The 18805-nt window shown below is 48.5% G+C and overlaps 1 long non-coding RNA gene across 1 annotated transcript; it reads right to left on the bottom strand.

The window, feature by feature from the left end:
• Positions 1 to 12259: 12259 nt before the first annotated feature.
• Positions 12260 to 18583, bottom strand: LOC308392358. Its single transcript, XR_013970801.1, has 3 exons — positions 18020 to 18583; positions 14361 to 14456; positions 12260 to 12723 (listed from the first exon to the last, which is right to left on the bottom strand). It is a non-coding gene; the product is annotated as an uncharacterized lncRNA (long non-coding RNA).
• Positions 18584 to 18805: the final 222 nt, after the last annotated feature.

Below are 18805 nucleotides of genomic sequence, written 5' to 3'. Positions count from 1 at the left end.
CGTATCAGCTCTGCATCTCCCTGCAGGAGGACGCTGCACACGGATCCTCGCTAATCTTCTTAGCGATTGTTTCCCTTTATCTCCGTTATCAGCCTCTAACATCAGCCCGATAAGACTCCGGTTGGAGAAAAACATGAGAGCGCTTCTTTCTTATAAATGCCACATATCACATTTCATGAAAGGCCACATTTGCTTCCTGTTTGAATCCGAGTTATTATTTTTAACTGAGCTTGGTTAGCTTAGCATAAAGAAAGAGGGGGAAACAGCTAGCTGCTGCTAACGCTGCCTGATTAACATGTGAAATCTCCTTTATTTAATCTCTGCAAAGCCAAAGCGGAACGAGCTGCGAGCTCGGTATAATGACCATGCACACACACACGCACACACGCAGAGCCCTCATTGGTCAGCGTGGCCGTCACGCTGCTCAGATGCAGTTGGGCCTCCTGATGCATGCACATCTGTGCAGGCAGAGGTCTGTGTATCATCATAAGAATTTTAAATGTGTTTATGATGCAGGATTGGTTTCAAACAAATATTTTCAAAATAAAGTGTTTGCTGTGACGGTGGCTGTTTGTAAAATCCGAACGCTTTTTGAATTATTCACTTCCATTAAAATGTTCCTGTTTGTTTTCTTTGCCTGACATAAAACTTTCCACAGTTATGAAAGAACGAGGTTTGAAATGCCCCAGGCTACTGCCGATTGGTCAGATGCGATGATGTCACCGTCTGTTTTTGACTGTTGCTTGTTTTTCTTTATCTGCATCTAATACGAGCTCAGAGCCTAAAGTCAGACTTTCTGAGCGCGGCAGCAGAGACAAAGCCAACACTGTCCAGCATTGTGTATTTATCTCTGTATGCAGATTCTGTAAGCAGCGAGACGATAAGCTCATTAAATATCATCAAAGTGTTTATGTGGAGTCAATTTTCTGAAAGGACGAGACACAAAAAATGAGCAGATCTACAAAAGCGAAGCTGTTCGTGGGGAAGGAGCCAATAAAGTGAACGAATAAAGGCAGAAGTACGACAAAGACCGAGGGTAACGAGGCACAGGTGAGATAATCAAGACAAAAGCAAAGAAGCAAAGTAAAAACACCAAACTTTAAGATATCTATAACTGAAGGTTTTTCATGTTCGAAGTAGAATGTACATATCACTTCTGTGCTTGATGGCGATGGATCACCGTGATGGTTGGAGCGCCCGTGACTCTGAAAAGAGGAAAATATTCATAGTCGAAGGTGAAATTTTGCTTCATTAAATGCTAAAGTTGGAGTAAGTGAGGCCTCGGCTGACTGCTCTCTGTTTGTTTTCCTGTTTTGCAGCTCCACAGATGAACTTATTGAATAAAATGTTTGGATGTTCCTGAGTGAGCAGATCAGAAGCTGTTTGTCTTCCTCTGGAAGCGGCCCATCGAACGCTGCGGTGCCGCGGCGACCTGAATGCGTAAAGAGATTCTGTTTCTCGTTAGCTCGGCGTGATATCGCCTGTGAACTGGTTCCCTTCAAAGTCTGAGGGGCTGAAGCAGTCGTGAAGTTAGCGTCTCGGGCTGAACATCGTGTTTTTGGTGTAAAATCGAACATTTCATCAGCTCTATATGCCGTTTCTCTCTTTTGTTTCTGGTTTCCTGCGGTCGATTTATTTCTGTTTACAGGCTGGTTTTATTGTGAAGGGAATTTGCACCGAGTTGTTTTTCCTTTTGTACTTCCTGGAAAAACAGGATCCGTTTGCTCTCGCTCTCTCTTCATCCTCGTGTTTTCCTCCTCCTCCTCGGGCCCGTCCTGGGACTGTTTATTGTCTGGGTGAATATTTCATGGCCTTCGCCTCTCATCCACATGTCCACAGTTTCACGCTGCTGCTCAGCAACCGCATGAATAAATGAGGAGAGACACCGGGAGAGGCCGGCTGTCTGAAAGCATGTTTTCCTCAGCAGGTGAATCCATATCGGAGTCTGCCGAGGGCTTCAGCGTCTGTAGTTTTGGGCAAAGTTCAGATGGACAGGTTGCATGAAGATCCCAGCAGCCCAGACGGGAACAACTTGGGGGATAAAGGTCACCGCGCCGACAGCAAGTGTTTCGTAAACCCAGCACTACCTGCTCATCCTGCTCGGGGGCGGGGTATCCGGTGTGTGAGGTCACTGCAGGAAGCAGTCTGCTGATTACACACAGAAGATGAAGTTTCATGCAATGAAAAAGCCTGTAAATCTGCCTCACCTGTAGTGAGAGCGTCGATGCTTCTTTAAGCAGGATTTACATGAAGACAGCGCGTCACATCCAACGTAACTGCTCAAACACATCAGTGGAAGAAAGCCGTGCTGATATCTGCACTGAAGAACATGATCAACCTGCAGAGGCTGAATTCAAAGACCAAAATCCAAGTAAAGAGTGATGCAGCAGGCTGGTTTAATGAAACTTCTTTGCAGAACTCAAAACACCAGTTTCTACGTATACACGTCGCCTAAAGAGGTGACGGACGGACTGAACGGTCCTGCTGGGTTTAGGAGAGAGTCAGTGGCATCTTCATTCTCCCCAATACCTGAGTGCTGCAGAGGCCCTACAGCTTTTGATGAGTTTTCAGCCCTGGAGAGCGAGTGCTAACTCACATGCCGACCTCATGACGGCGCAGGGCTAGCCATCTTTAATATCGATCAGTCAGGTTTGAGTCTGTAAAACAACGAAGCGCACAGACACAGAATCCACAAAGACAAAGAAACTGCTGGGAGAAATACTGACACAACAAATGTGAGCATCGGTCTGTCAGGACTGGACTGGAGGTAGACGTGCAGGTCACGGGTCAACTTTGGACCAGGTCATGTATTTAGACGTCGGGTGGACGTTTATGACAGCTGCAGAAGATTTCTGTTCTTCAGACAGAACACAAACACACAGCTGCACCTGCTCACATATAAAACACACAATACTGTGTACAAGACACCCGACCATCTCCACACACCCCATAACAGCGCTGCTTTCAGTGTGACCTGGGAATTCAGCATGTGGGTGGAGGATGAAGATGGAGCTGCCAGGCAGGAGGAGAAGACCTCAGAGGAGGTTCATGGATGTAGCGAAGGGTTGGAGTGACAGAGGAGGATGCTGGGATAGGAGGAGATGATCCACTCAAAGGGAGCAGCTGAAAGAAGAAGAAGTCTGGCTTTGGAAAACCTCAACATTCCCAGAGGGAACGGGAAGCTGAAGGTGGATGGAGAGAAACGAGAGGCACAAAATAAAGTCCAAATGAATCTGGACATAAAGTTTCATAGTTCTGACGTCTGCTCATTACATCCTCCTCCTCGCTGCTGCGGTTGACTTTCATTGGCTTCGGTCAGGTAGGGTCACAGTCTGACGTTCGCTCCGTTATTATCCGATGTTCTCTCAGTCAGTACTCAGATACCAACAGCTTATCTTCTGACAGCAGAAGAAACCCGGAGCCAGCCGTTGATCCAGTGAATGAACAGAGTCCTGAATCTCTGCTAACGAGGCGCGTCGAACGCAGCACGGGGGAAACCTCGAGGCTCACCTGGTTTCGTATGTTTTGTGCGCAGATGTTGAGCTGATTGTGTGCAGCAACAGAAGCCCAAAATAAAGCTTTAAAATTCCCTCTCATCACTGCAACACTGGCTTTCCTGCAGCTGTTTCTGGCTCACGTGAAGCTGGACGTCGGGTCGATACCGCCTCATATTTTATATTTTGGATGCACCTCTGCAGCCTGGACCTCAGTCATTTTGTTTCCCTACCAGGTTCAAGTTTTCACAACGCTCTAAAGGCCGCACGGCCGTATCGATACGCCCATTAATATTTAGAGCTCAGACTTCCTGCCTTCCTCAGTGATGATGAAAAAGGAGAAGGACGATACCAGCTGCGCCTGCTGACAGACTCAGAGGAATAAACCAGTCCACACTGGGAGCGTCTGCTTTCTCACTGTGGATGGATAGACGTTGTAAACATAATAATGAACTGGAGAAGTTCAAGTTCCAGTTTGAAAGCAGCTGCTGTAGAAATGTAACTTACCACAGCTGTGGTCAGGCCGAGGACGAGAGTGCAGACTGCAGCACGTCCAGCCTTCCTGCCACTCACGCCATGAACTTGTCTTTGAAGCAGTTGCCTTGACGTGTGCAGCCACTCGAACTCTTCAAGAAGCAGACGGTGACGTGTTGGCCGCCTGCTGGCTTTACTACCGTAGACAAACCTTCAGCAGTCCGTCTGCCACCACGGTTTGGAGACAGGTTGCCTCCCACCAGGATTGCACAGGTTGCTCTGAGGAATTGTTTCTTTCATTTGTCTCCATTTATTCACTCACATTTTATCAATGAGAAAACACAAAGACTTTAAATCAGTATGGATTATTAGTAACGAGGCTGGAGAAGCTCCATAAGCCTCTGCAGAAGAAGAGAAGGGCGAGCTGCGGCTCCTCGACTCGCGCTACAGGCCCACTGTACGGATCAAACACAACCTGAAGAGTAACTACAGCATCACACAGGTGAACCAACTGTCCCAGGAAGGAGGCAGGAGGTGGAACCTACCTGAGCCAACGAAGCTTGAACACATGCAGAAGTTTGAGCTGATTAAATACCTGCAGGAGGCACCTGAGACAGGTGAGCTGGGCAGCATTGTGTCTGTTCTCCACAGCTGCAGTGAACTTATTATTAATATCAGTATTTAAAACCATCTGTGATACATGAATACCGGAGTTACATGTAGTTGTTATTATCGTTGTTTTTTTTTTTTGTTTTTTTTTTGCCTGTCCCGTTTGGCTCTTTTGCATCAGAATTGTTGTCTAAAGGCAAAGAAAGATGCCCAACGGATTTACTTTACCAAACTGACCATCCCAGCCTTGCCGTAATGGTCCATTTGATTCACCTTTTATTGTTTATTTTATTTTCACTTACTGAATACGGGACAGACTTGACTGGGGGAAAGAAGGGGAGAAAGAAAGAGGGAAAGAGAAACAGCTGAGAAGAGGGACGGGGGAGAAGGGCAAAAGACAAAAACCAACAGAACGGGCAGAGAAAAAAAATGCATATATCAATCACCTGGATCACCTGCTGAGAAAGAAAAAAGAAAGCAAGCAGAAGAGAACAAGAGTAATAGAATAAACAACATCACAATGATATATGGGAATATGACAGCAAATACTAAATGTTAAACATTATTGTGCAGCACATAAGATCAACAGAACACAGTGTGCTTTGAGGTAGGAGCCAAAAAGGGTGTAGTTTGTGGGTGTGATCACCCGTGTGTACACCTGTGAGCATGGACGCGCTTGTTTTTAAAAGGTTCCTTCATGTAATGATCTGCTAGAGGGTGTGGGGGGGGCCACAGCCCCGTCCTCCAGGGCATGAAGCAGGTATGGAGGAGATCAAGAGACCAAGGAAGACCAACAGAGGGGCAGCTGCGCCACTGTCCCAGAAAGAGCTGAGGAGAGTCCCAGATGAGGGCTCACTCAGCAGCCGCGGAGCAGAAGCCAGGGGGAGTTGCAGTGACGCGCCCGTGAGCTCCGCCGGCAGCCAGCTGCGCCTGAGTGACCGAGCCCCAGGCCGAGAGGCCGGGGGCACCCCACCTCCGAAGTGGCCTGAGCGAGCCCCAGGCTCCAGGCCCCGATAAGCGGCCGCCAAGGAGTGAGCCGGTGTGTACCTGGACGCCCATCCCCAGACACAAAGAACCACCAACGCACCGATGTCTGAGGGAGTCCGCCACTGGCAGGGGAAGTGGTGGTAGGGGGAGATAGGCCTCCAAACCTTGGAGGGCCTGAGATGTCCCCAGAGAGGTGGCGTCTCATACCCAACCTGACATATAGACACAGAAATACAGGCACACACAGATACAAACATTATCGTTGTTATTACACATGAAGAGTGTTTAGGAGCTCCTTAATAAACGGCTGACAGCTGTGAGCTCCGTGTGCAGCGGTCAGGACGTCTGTGGCTGATATTTAAACGAGCGGGCTGCAGACGGCGTTATCCTGGGATGGATTTCACCCCCTCGGCCAGCAGCCAGACCTCCGTGACATTCCTAAACTCGTGTCAGCAGCTCACCCCCTCCTCTGCTGGCCTCGGCCAAAGCCTCGGCTCAACTCAAGTCTCATCCGAGGAGCTTACAACTGTAATTAAATCATTAAATTCTTGTCTGTGCTCCACAGAGCCGGGCCAGATTGACTTTCACCAACCTCATTTTCTATTTGAACACCAAATAATGATTTTCTGCCAGTCTAATTACAAAGCTCAACATCTGATCAAGCTGGCATCCGGCGGGGGAATTATCGCACGGGCCCGGCATTAAAGCTCATTACCAACCTGAGTGCAGAATTATTACATCTTGTAATTGGATGGGGATATTTATCAGCCGAGGGCCGGCCTGACCGCCGCTCTGCAATCACATGCTCCACTGAGTTTCCTGCAAAACAAAGCAAAGCTGATCTTTAACCGCAGTCCGCCGTCGCTCTCACGACGTTGACCTCCTCGCTTTCAATGTCCTCTGAATTTGTGAGTTTTCGTGTCACTGCAGGTGTTTAATGGAACGTCTGGAAATCAGCCCGTTATCCCCCTCAAAGTGAAAGTGTTTTTCTCTCCACACGTCATCAGTACAGACACGTGTTCTGCAGGCCCTCATCTGACCATAAACACCTTCTCCAGGTGTGTGAAAGCTAAATGTCTCAAAGCTAGCTGACAGTTAGCTCTGAGATCACTCAGAGTCTCCAGTTTACTCCAGCACAGCTCTACAGTCAGTAAGTCCAAGCTAAATCCACCTGCTCACCTGGATTCTGTCAGAGCAGCTTTGCATGACTCACAGTTAAAATAATCCTTCTTTATCTGACACTTCTTTCCTGAGTTACCTGCCAGCTACTGCCAGGTGCAACAAATCAGGAGGCTTCGTCTTCTTCTTCAGCAGCTGGCAGCAGCATCAGGTTCACCAGTGATGCAACGAAACACCAGACACGAGACTCTGGACTGTGTGTCAGAACCTTCGCACCCTCCAGCCCGCCGCTGCATCTGGTCCGGCACCAACCTCGTGAGGAGGAGGAGGACGTGGACGAGCTGCATGGGTGGCTTCGATCCCACACCTGCTGAGAAACGCCGAACTATAAGATCAGATTATAACCGATCTCACCGCAGACGCTCCTGACCTGATCACGCCATGGTGAAAGAACAGCGTGGAAGGACAAATGGGAACGCTGGGAGACTGGGACATGTCAGGATGCAACACTGAGGACGATGATTTTCTGTGCGTGTTTCTTTTAATGAATCACTTGCGTCCTCTCGTCCTGCGGTGTTTTGCTAACAGCTGCTGGCTCGTATTTAATCCCGTGTGACCTTCTTAAAGAAGAACATACTTGGACACGTGACGTCTCTGCTGCTTTCACGCTTCATCACTGTTTCTGTGGTGTCTTCCCTTTGCCCCTGTGCCCCACCTGTGCTGCCACATCTTTGTCTTTATCAATATTATTGCTTTTAATTATTACTCAGTGCCACTCCACACTGTCCCAGTCTGATTCCCACAGTGGCCCTCCTGGAAACGAGGAAGCCAAATGAATGGACCAAGGCATCTGCTGGGTGGGGGGTGGCACGCTTCTTCCTATTGGCTGTCCCTCAAAGACAGGAAATCTGAACCTCAGGTGGGTGGTGCAGTTAATTACGTTCTAATTTCTATCATGATTTTGTCTTTCAATTATTAATGAAATGGATTAACTGGGATCGTTTTTGTTTTTTTTACTTCACCATTAAGCTCTGGTTTGGTCTCCTTTTCACCTGCAACCCCCGTGACCCCCCGTGACCCCCTGTGACCCCGTGTGAACCCTGCAAAAATGTGTCACATTCATGAATGAACGATTAACCACAATAACTGTGATGCATAGTTGCATGTAGTTGTTATTATCGTTGTTATTACACATGAAGAGTGTTTAGGAGCTCCTTAATAAACGGCTGACAGCCGTGAGCTCCGTGTGCAGCGGTCAGGACGTCTGTGGCTGATATTTAAACGAGCGGGCTGCAGACGGCGTTATCCTGGGATGGATTTCACCTCCTCGGCCAGCAGCCAGACCTCCGTGACATTCCTAAACTCGTGTCAGCAGCTCATCCCCTCCTCTGCTGGCCAAATATATAGAAGGATAGACTCTCTATGACATCATACAGATCAAAAAGCAGAAAAAACTGTGATAAACTGAGGGTTCAGTTTGGCTCAGAGATGACTGTTTATAGACTGAGCTCATTGTTAGAAACTTGGACATGTTTAACATGAAAAGACACCACATGACAGGAAGTGAGGAGAATAAATGCTACAGGAAGTGTTTTGGTCGTACAGTTCGGTGTCACGGTGACTCCCTCGACTGGGAGCCAGAATTCTGCACACTCTTGCAGCTTTAATGGATTTGGAGTAAATGCAGTTTCTTACATGATCATTGGTCTCCTGGAAGAACGGCCACACGGATCATTTTACTGAAGCTTCTTATCAAACTCTTTGTTTGATTTGGAGCTGCTTGTACCCTGAAGTGTCCCGGTACGTCTTCAGAGTCACGGTGAGTGTTGAGGGCAGAGACCATCTGCTTGTCTCAGGTGCACCTCCCTGAGTTTGGCTCCGTGACGCCGTGATGCCTCCCGGCTCGTCTGTCAGTCAGCGGTTAAAAACAGAGCGTTAAGCTGAGAGGCCGAGCGGTAATGGAGCCGTTTCGTCTCCTATCAGCGTTTACGGCTCCGTGGAGCACCTGGATTTGGGAACCATTAGAGCTCTGTGATGGGAACCACTTCCAGGGCAACGCTGTCGGGACCACCGACAGCCTGTTACACCTGCTGTGGCCACTATGTGGTGTTAGAGAGCACCTGGTAATGTTGCTGTATGTCACGTGTTTATCAACTAATGCTGAGTACATGCACACAGTAGACATCTCCACCCCTGACGTACAGCTGAGGTCAGAAGCTCACTGCAGGCGTGACTGACTTCAGTGAATGAATTGTGTGAATCTGTCTCATCCACCAAATATACACTTAAATCTGTCATCAGTGATCGTGGTGCAGCACACGCTGTGGGAGGACTCAACACACACAGAACAAAGCAAAAGTCCAGCATCGCAGCAGAACGGGACAAAGTACAAAACATGATGTTTCTGCTGCCATCAGGTGGCGCCATGCCTACAGCTACCGGACTGGCGTATGTGCGTGGACACCACGTTCAAGATTAGTGACAAACATGGCCTACAATGGGGACTTCCTGTTGGGGTCCCATCTTTGATGGATCAAAGTTTAACTTTAGCTCTATGATGAAGATTTTCAGCATCAGGTGTCCGATTCGTTTCCAGGTGGCTGTGGAGCGCTGTGAGCACTCATACATCGAGTACCGCTGCTCTGTGTGGAAAGTTATTCTCTGAAAGTGTCATTTTCTCCTGCGGCGCCCGATGCTACGTCTCTGCCAGCTGGCTTCCTCCCGTCACAGCGAGCAGCAATGGCGGCCGGCCTCTTTAATCAGGGCTGCAGCTCATTAAGAGCCTTGCTCCTGGCTCCCTGCAGGCCTGCTGGGCATCTTTACAGCAGGAAACACGACTCCAGCAGCCGCTGACTGACAGCAGCCGGGCGCAGCTCGCTGACGGAGGCGAGAATGCCACCGACGGCGGAGACGTGAGACGAGCCGTGAGGCACGTCAGCGAGCTGCAGAGACATTATACCTGAACTCAGCTGAAATAAAGAGTGCTGTGCAAAAGTCTCGAGCCAGCCCTCATTTCTTTACACTTCCTGGAGTCGGACTCTCCTGCAGCCGCTCTCGGGCCTGCTGAGGCGACGTGTGAATGTTATAATCAGAGACAAATCTCACGTTTGAAGAAGTTCATGAAAAGCCTTCAAAATTAAAATCCTGAATATTTGCTGAGATGAAAACGTTTAGATATGTTTCTGTTTGCTCTGTGAGGATCTGCAGAGTGAGAAAACTATTCTTTCTTTAGTCCACGCCTGAGTTTAACCTCCTGTGCTGACGGGCTGCAGGCGGCGCCGCTGCTCGCCGTCTGCGTGCGAGTCTTTGATGTGGACGCTTAGCTCGTTAGGCCTCGTTTCCGACTGAACGGCCGTCATGGCAACAGCCACTGTGGGCCCAACAATGAGCCGACGGCGAGTTAACGGCTCTGCTTCTATTATCGGGCCCGAGGTCATCACCACAGTGCAGACGTGTTCTCTCAACCGGCTTTGTGAGAAGAGTGGGAAAAGACAGGGGTCAGAGTTCAGAGGTCGGTGTCTCAGAGGAGGGACGTGAGTGTCTGTGTCACTTTCTCTCAGCAACATCTGGATGGAGCACATAAATCAGTCCGCGGGCCCGGCAGGCGTCTGCGTGGAGCTACACCCACTCTGAGCAGAAACCCACGCCTGTAAAACGGGTCACATGTTAGGGGTATGTTTGACACTCGGCGATGGCGCTCCTGGGAAACCTCAGCGCTGTTCCACGTGTGGCTCTCTCCGTGGTTCACCGCAGTCCCGAAGCCTTTGTCTCTGTGACCTTTCGGGCTGATGATGTCACTGACTTTGTTAGATGGTGGCGTGAGGCTGTTTGACATCTGTCAGTGATCTGAGTGCGGCAGTGAAACTGAACTCAGCTCTTTGTGATTAATCACAGTGATTTCATGATTTCATACTGACTCCCGCACGCAGGGCCGTGAGGTTTGGAGCACTTTTAAATAAAGGACACTCTTTAGTATTAACATCAGGACGGGGGCACAGCGCTGTCAGTGCGCACTGCAGCAGTGGTGTGAGGAAGATGGAGGGTAGCAATGACGTCACAGTGCGAAGATTTCTGTCAGCTGTCGATAAACCGAACGTGCTCTTACACCGTGCACAAGACAGGCTGAAATATCAGGGATTATGGAAGGTGGTGCACGTGTCCATCGCTGTGTCGTCCACTTTGTTTTAAACTTATCTGAACATCACTGCGATGACCAGCAGCAGCGACACTACGATGAAATGTTTTTTTTCAGCTTGCAGCCAATCAGAAGCCTAAAAATACAGCTGACATCATCAAAGGAGACAGCGGTGCACGCCTTCATACTGAGCACACAGCGGTGTGGTGGAAGCCATCTGCACACAACCTCAAAAATAACTACTCATTCTTTCAAAGCAGCTCATTGCACATTTCCTTATATGGTCATCTGTTCCAAGCTCCGTGCCCCGCCCCTTAGCAGGGTTCCAGAAGTTGAACGTCACACCCCTGAGGTGTTTCTGTGACGCATCACGTGATCCTCTCGCTGCTCGCCTAGCCCCGCCCCTTGTTCAGTCACAGCTAATTTCACTCCGAGGGTTTGTTATTAGTGTCGAGCGTGTCCTCCGCCAGCCCGCTCATTTACTGCTTATCGCTTACACAAACGCCGCCTTATTAAAGCAGATAATGAGTTTAACGCCATGAGCCGGCCAATGGAGCGGAAGCTAATGAAGACATTTATGAGGGTGAAAGAGAGTGAGAGGGTGAGGCGTGTCTGACAGAGCTGGCGCTAACGGCTTCCTTTAAACGACTTCTGTCCCGGTCCGTCAGCGCCACGTTCACAACGGCCCTCCAACGCCAGCAAACCGCTACAGCGTTAGCGATGCACAACAAACCAGTTTATAAGATCAAATGAAGGAGGGTGTTTGGACCGAAGCTCTCTGAGAGAAAATGGAGGAACAGAGTTCAAACAGGTCATATCGAGACATTTTTATTGGGTGAAAACACAGGTACTCTCCAGCTCTGCTCCAGGTAAAAGCCACCTGTCGGGACTAACCGTGGTCACGCGATGCGGGTGTTTTGAGCACAGTCTGGAAGCATCTGCACTTCCTGCATCGACACGTCAGTACTGAGCATCCGATGCCTAGTTCCTGGAATTCTACACCTCTGGATTATTTTGCCTTTGGTTCCTTTAAAGGAGGGGTGGGGAACTCCACCCTGCAGGTTTTAGATCTCAACCTCGGTCAGCACACCTGAATCGCATGATTAGTTCATTACCAGGCCTCTGGAGAACTCTGAGACATGTTGAGGAGGTCATTTAGCCACATGCAGGACACCGGCCCTTGAGGCCTGGAGTTCCCCACCCCTGCTTTAAAGCAGCAAAAGTCAAAGTGATTCAACACGGTGGGACACATGCATCCTGGTGAAACTCCACACACTTAATCCCTGAGATATGTGAATAAGAAGATTTTCTACATGAAGAGAAAGAAATGTGTAAAATCAGAGCGGTTCTGTGGCTCGCTGCTCAGATTGAATATTTCTGTTGATTCACAGAAAACGTCTGTTTTTATTTTTCTATAAAAACACATTTTTACAGTCGAGAGTGAAAAAAATGTAATTCTTTATCTGTTCTTCATCACTTGAGGCAGGTCTTCATCAGCAAACTTCATGTCGTCCTTGGATCTTTGCAAGGCCGATTCTGGCCCGCGGGCCTTATGTTTGACACCTCTGCTTGATGAACCTTGGCTTTAAAATGAGGCCCGCCTTGTGTTCAGGTCTGAGTCTGCTCTTTAAAAGTGACACAGCTCACATCCACCTCCTGCGGCCATCTTTGCCATCTGTGGCTCCAAGCCCAGAAACCCTGCGTGGCCCAAACGGGGACAGAGCGGGTCACCGGGTTTCAGGCAGGGCGATCAACTTTAAACATGGAGGTCCAAGGCGTCGTGGGAGGAGGACTGAGGCGGCGTCCTGAACTCCAGGTTGAGCTGTCCCTGACTGCGAGAGCGAGACAGCAGGAAGGACGGCAGAGCGTAACGCTGCGTCCGCTGACGGCGAACACACCTCCCGCCTGGAAAGAACAAAACACACGACTGAGGTCAAACTTTGACCGAAGCACAGATCTCTTTTTAAAAAATTTTTTATTTGTGTATATATATTTATTATGTATTCATTTAAACGAGTAGTTTCACTCTAATAGAGCTGTATTGGTATGCATTTACACTGCATATATAATCTTTTTTTAAATAGCATTTTTTTATGTGTCAGTCTCAGATCTCTTTTTTTTTTATTTTTTATAAACATTATTGTGCAGCACATAAGATCAACAGAACACAGTGTGCTTTGAGGTAGGAGCCAAAAAGGGTGTAGTTTGTGGGTGTGATCACCCGTGTGTACACCTGTGAGCATGGACGCGCTTGTTTTTAAAAGGTTCCTTCATGTAATGATCTGCTAGAGGGTGTGGGGGGGGCCACAGCCCCGTCCTCCAGGGCATGAAGCAGGTATGGAGGAGATCAAGACTCCAGACATCCAGAGGCCCCCAGAACACAAGAGACCAAGGAAGACCAACAGAGGGGCAGCCGCGCCACTGTCCCAGAAAGAGCTGAGGAGAGTCCCAGATGAGGGCTCACTCAGCAGCCGCGGAGCAGAAGCCAGGGGGAGTTGCAGTGACGCGCCCGTGAGCTCCGCAGGCAGCCAGCTGCGCCTGAGTGACCGAGCCCCAGGCCGAGAGGCCGGGGGCACCCCACCTCCAAAGGGGGCCCGAGCGAGCCCCAGGCCCCAGGCCCCGACAAGCGGCCGCCAAGGAGTGAGCCGGTGTGTACCTGGACGCCCATCCCCGGACACAAAGAACCACCAACGCACCGATGTCTGAGGGAGTCCGCCACTGGCAGGGGGAGTGGTGGTAGGGGGAGATAGGCCTCCAAACCTTGGAGGGCCTGAGATGTCCCCAGAGAGGTGGCGCCTGACACCCAACCTGACCGAAGCACAGATCTAAACCCTCCTGTTATACTGTCTCTGTGATCGAGCAGCAGACGGATCCATCTGCAACCAGAGACACCGAGCTTTGACTGGCTCCGCACACAGAAGAAACTCTCTGTGAGGGGAAATGCACCGACGCCGGCCACTTGCCCACACGGAGAGCGTGAAACAGCCTCCACCTCTGCGACCAGCACGGCCGCTGCAGTCGCTCTCAGATTAGCAAAGGTCTGAAAATATCTTTGCTAATGACACTGAAACAATAATTACTGACTCCACAGACTGTAGGTCATGCTTTTATTGTGAAATACAGATTTGCTTCCTTTGGCGTTATAGAGTTTCCATCTTTATTTTTTAAATGAAAAGAACGACAAAACGCGGTGACTACAGAGAACAGGAGAGAAAACTTCACTAATGAGTAACAGTTAATAATAATAATCCAGAAGCTTCTGTTCTCTGTGATGACTTTAAAGCTTTTTGGACATTAAATATAAGAATTTTAAATTATAACAAAAAGTCATTTTAAAAACCAAACTGCATTCGATTTCTTCACGTCAGTGTATGGGCCGCATGTTTGGGTGATGTGGGCCACTTGCGGCCCCTGAGCCACGAGTTTGAGAGCCTGGTACAGAGTAACTTCACTGGCACAGATGGGCTTCCGTAGCCCATGCAGCATGGTTCTGGTAATGAAAACATAAAAAAAGTGATTCTTATAATAATTGTTGGACAGACCTGACTGAGACTCGGGTTTCTCGAAGATGTCGGCGCTGCCGCTCCAGTACTGAACGGCCGTCTTCCCGTGGTAATCTCTGATGTTGGTTTTAGCATCTGATTAAGACAAAACACGACAGTTTCCTCTGGATTAAAATCATATCGTATTGGCATTGTGTATGGATTCTGTTTGAGTCGATGGAGTCAGACTGACAGGAGTGAACATTCAGAGGTCGTCTTTGCAGGGTTCAAGGAAACGCCGGAAACATATCGAGAGGTACATCTCCATCAGTGAATCCTAAACTCAGGTTTAAATTCACAGGAGGACACTTCAGAGAGTCACGCAGACACAGGAAAGGATGTCAACCTGTATCCCTGCATTTCCTGTCAAGTGAAATGTTCTGTTTAAGCCTTTGTCTTCATATTTACAGCTCGGGGGCGCGGCGGTTTGGCCTGATCTCTAATGAAAGACATCTCAGTTTATTATTGGCTTTTATGTGACAGACTGACAGGAAGCTGTCTGTGTGCTGACGCTGCCCAGCAGGAGATAAAAACTGCTTATTCTGGGGTCATCATTCAGCATTTGTTTCATCAACTAAAAGACAGAAACATGCATCTCTGACAGGAACGTCGCGGATAATAAAGGTTTGTTTTTCCTTCAGTATCTGGATCACTAGGAAATGAGATGTGCAATTCTCTCACAAAGTTTTTCACTTTTAAATGTGACTTCCTCACAGCTCAGAGTCTGTGGGACCCTACATCCACAAAATGGACGGATGGACAGAAGGAGCGAGGGATAGATGTAGGGATGGATGGGTGGATGGATGGATGGATGGTTGGATGGTTGGATGGATGTTTGGATGGATGGTGGATGGACAGATGGATGATGGATGGAGGGATGGATGGATGGATGGATGGTGGATGGGGGGATGGATGGATGGATGGATAGACAGATGGATGGATGATGGATGGATGGATGATGGATGGACAGATGGATGATGGATGGACGGATGGATGGATGGATGATGGATGGATATTTGGATGGATGGATGGATGGATGGACAGATGGATGATGGATGGATAGATGGACAGATGGATGATGGATGGACAGATGGATATTTGGATGGATGATGGATGGATGGACAGATGGATGATGGATGGATAGATGGACAGATGGATGATGGATGGATAGATGGACAGATGGATGATGGATGGATGGATGGATATTTGGATGGATGATGGATGGATAGATGGACAGATGGATGATGGATGGATAGACAGATAGAGAAGAGTAAAGTCTCTGGCTGAAGGTCTTTAGTGAAACATTTTTAAACATGATTTTTCTGAAAGGTGTCTCCAGGAGGAAGCAGTTTGGATCTCTGTGATCTCCACAGATAGGAGGCCTCGGGAAGGCGGTGGGTGATCATTGGAGATTAATAATAACAATAATGGATTGCATTTATATAGCGCTTTTCTAGACACCCAAAGCACTTTACAATTCCACTATTCATTCACTCTCACATTCACACACGCTGTCAGTCATCCTTAAACAGAGAACTGACAGCTCGCTGTGTTCGGGTGTTAAGCTTTCACATGTAAATGGCCTGTATTTATATAGCGCTTTTCTAGTCCCTAAGGACCCCAAAGCGCTTTACATATCCAATCATCCACACATTCACACACTGGTGATGGCAGCTACATTGTAGCCACAGCCACCCTGGGGCGCACTGACAGAGGCGAGGCTGCCGGACACTGGCGCCACCGGGCCCTCTGACCACCACCAGTAGGCAACGGGTGAAGTGTCTTGCCCAAGGACACAACAACCGAGACTGTCCGAGCCGGGACTCGAACCGGCAACCTTCGGATTACAAGGCGAACTCCCAACTCTTGAACCACGATTGCCACGTGTTGCCTGTTGAAGTTTCTCGTGTCGCTCACATCTATCACTCTGTTTCCATCCTGACTCTTTAGTCGGAAGTGTTTTTAAAATTGGATTTTGAACAGGGATCAAAACATACATCTTCCCAGAGCTCAGAGTGGAACATTTCATATGTTTAACATCATGTTTCACCCCTCTGGTGTCGCTGAAGCAGAGCCTGGGCAGGCTTCAGCACCAGGGTACCAAACATCAGGTGATGAATGCCCTGTGTGTCGTGTTTGCACCAACGCTCTCCTGCAGGCTTTTTGCTGTGGGATGAATATTCCTGCTGAACTTTACTGTTTGATGCCACATTTAAAACTTGGGGAAGTTCAATCAGGACACATGCGGCTCACGGTGATATCCCTTTTGTGGAGGCTGGAGGCTGAACGCAGCAGCTAATGGTTACCGCTGGTAACCGACTCTGGTCATTACAGACTGTTTAACTCCCACTGTCGCTCCACCCACCGGCCTCAGAAGGAGAAACCAAAGCTCGCCTCCACGGCAGTGAGGAGGCCTTTTCCTGAAACCATATCTGCACTCGGAGCACCAGCTGAGTCCGGCTGCTGTAATTTCCCTGGTTTCCAGCTGCTTTCTGGTGTGATTTTCAGGAGCTCTCACTGACGTCCTGCACAGTTTGGCTTCTGCATCGTCTCAGGAGTCTGTGAACTCTGCATGCTAAAATCGAAAACATGCAAACTCATCGTCTCATCTTCCCTGGCACAGAAACGACAAAGTCCTTAAGGAATCTGGGAGAAGGCTGGAGACCCGTTTATATCCGAGCCACCGGCGTGGGTCAGAAGCTGCAGCAGGTGGAGCTTCACGTGAATACAGTTTGAACTGAAACCGTTTGATTGGCAGCTCAGATCTGCTGATTTCCTGCTGCGTTTTATTTTGGCGGGTTCTCCTCCGTGGCCATATGGAAACATGCTTCGTGTCTGACCCTGCAGACCGTACATGTCGGCGGCCGTTTGCGTGCTCTGACTCACAGCATATGGCAGTCTGTGGCTACAGGGGTTCAAACCGCTGCTCTGCAGGGATCGTCACAAGTCCATCATGAAGCGCCTGGTGGCCTGAAGCGCAGGTGTGCCTCATTAGCTCATTAGCGAACTGCCCGCCTCGCCTCTTCCTGAGGAGGAGGGCGGAGGTGAGCATTTGGACTTGTCAGTCTGAGCGCTGGGTGGGTCTTTTGTCTGGCAGAGGTGATCTGCATCAGTGCTTCTTCACCTCTGCCAGCCTGTGAGGCGTGCAGGAGAACAATCCCTCGCTATTTGATTTGTGGTGTGAATGTCAATTTGAAAACTTCACACGAAGAAAAATCCTCACATGAATCGTGCTTCAGTGGAAAAACAGTCCGGACACGAAGCTGCAGCTTACGGACAGGTCATTGTGATCTTTGGTCTGACTGTTAGCCGCTGCTCTAACTTCTGCTGTTTTAACTTTAATCTGCACATAAACCGACAGACAATTTTAAAAAGTCTGCATGCAGAGCTGGGTGCTGCAATAACGATCTGGGAAAATGAAGCTGAGATGAGATCAGTCTTAGTAAATGTGAAATTTTCATGCTGCTTTTTAATATTCCAAACGATAAACAACGTCTCCTCGTCAGCATCAAGCTCGTCTTCATCAAATATCAGAGACAAGAATGGGGCGGCTGCAGAGTGCAGTGCGACTGTGGCCTTCATCAGTTATTAAAATAATAATGAATTACATTAATGATACTGAACACTGTGATGAAGAGAGGTGGTGAAGGCAGACTCACTCTGAGTGTTGATCAGGGTCTGAACGACGTCCTGGTGTCCGTGAATGGAGGCCAGGTGAAGAGCTGTGTAACCCTGTGAAGATTATCAGCTGTTACCTCATCACTCACAGCTGCAAACACTGAAGCAGCTTCTCGTTAGCTCAGTCGTAGAAGCTATATCACTGTGTAATTGTACACGGTGACTTCACGGACAGGACCTGACAAAGCAAACTACCCGAAACAAACACTAACCTACCACATTTACTCTAAACTACCACAAACAAACACTAAACTACCACATTTACTCTAAACTACCACACAGACCCCAAACTACCGAAAAAAAACCCACTCAACTACCACAAACAAAGGCTAAACGACCACATAGACCCTAAACTACCGAAAAAAAACCCACTCAACTACCACAAACAAAGGCTAAACGACCACATAGACCCTAAACTCCCACAAAGAAGCACTAAACTACCGAAAACAAACACATAACCACCACAAACAAACACTAAATTACCCGAAACAAACACTAACCTACCACATTTATTCTAAACTACCACAAACATACACTAAACTACCACATTTACGCTAAACTACCACAAACATACACTAAACTACCACATTTACGCTAAACTACCACAAAGACCCTGAACTACCACAAATACTAAACTACCACAAAGACCCTAAACTACCACATAGACCCCAAACTACCAGAAAAAACACACCGAACTACCACAAAGGCTAAACGACCACAAAGACCCTAAACTACCACAAAGAAGCACTAAACTACCACAAATAAAC

This window comes from Rhamphochromis sp. 'chilingali' (genome assembly GCF_963969265.1).
Source record: "Rhamphochromis sp. 'chilingali' genome assembly, chromosome: 2".
In the NCBI taxonomy this organism is placed as follows: Eukaryota; Metazoa; Chordata; class Actinopteri; order Cichliformes; family Cichlidae; genus Rhamphochromis; species Rhamphochromis sp. 'chilingali'.
The sequence above is the reverse complement of the archived record's forward strand: the minus strand, read 5'-3'. Positions and strand labels throughout refer to the sequence as shown.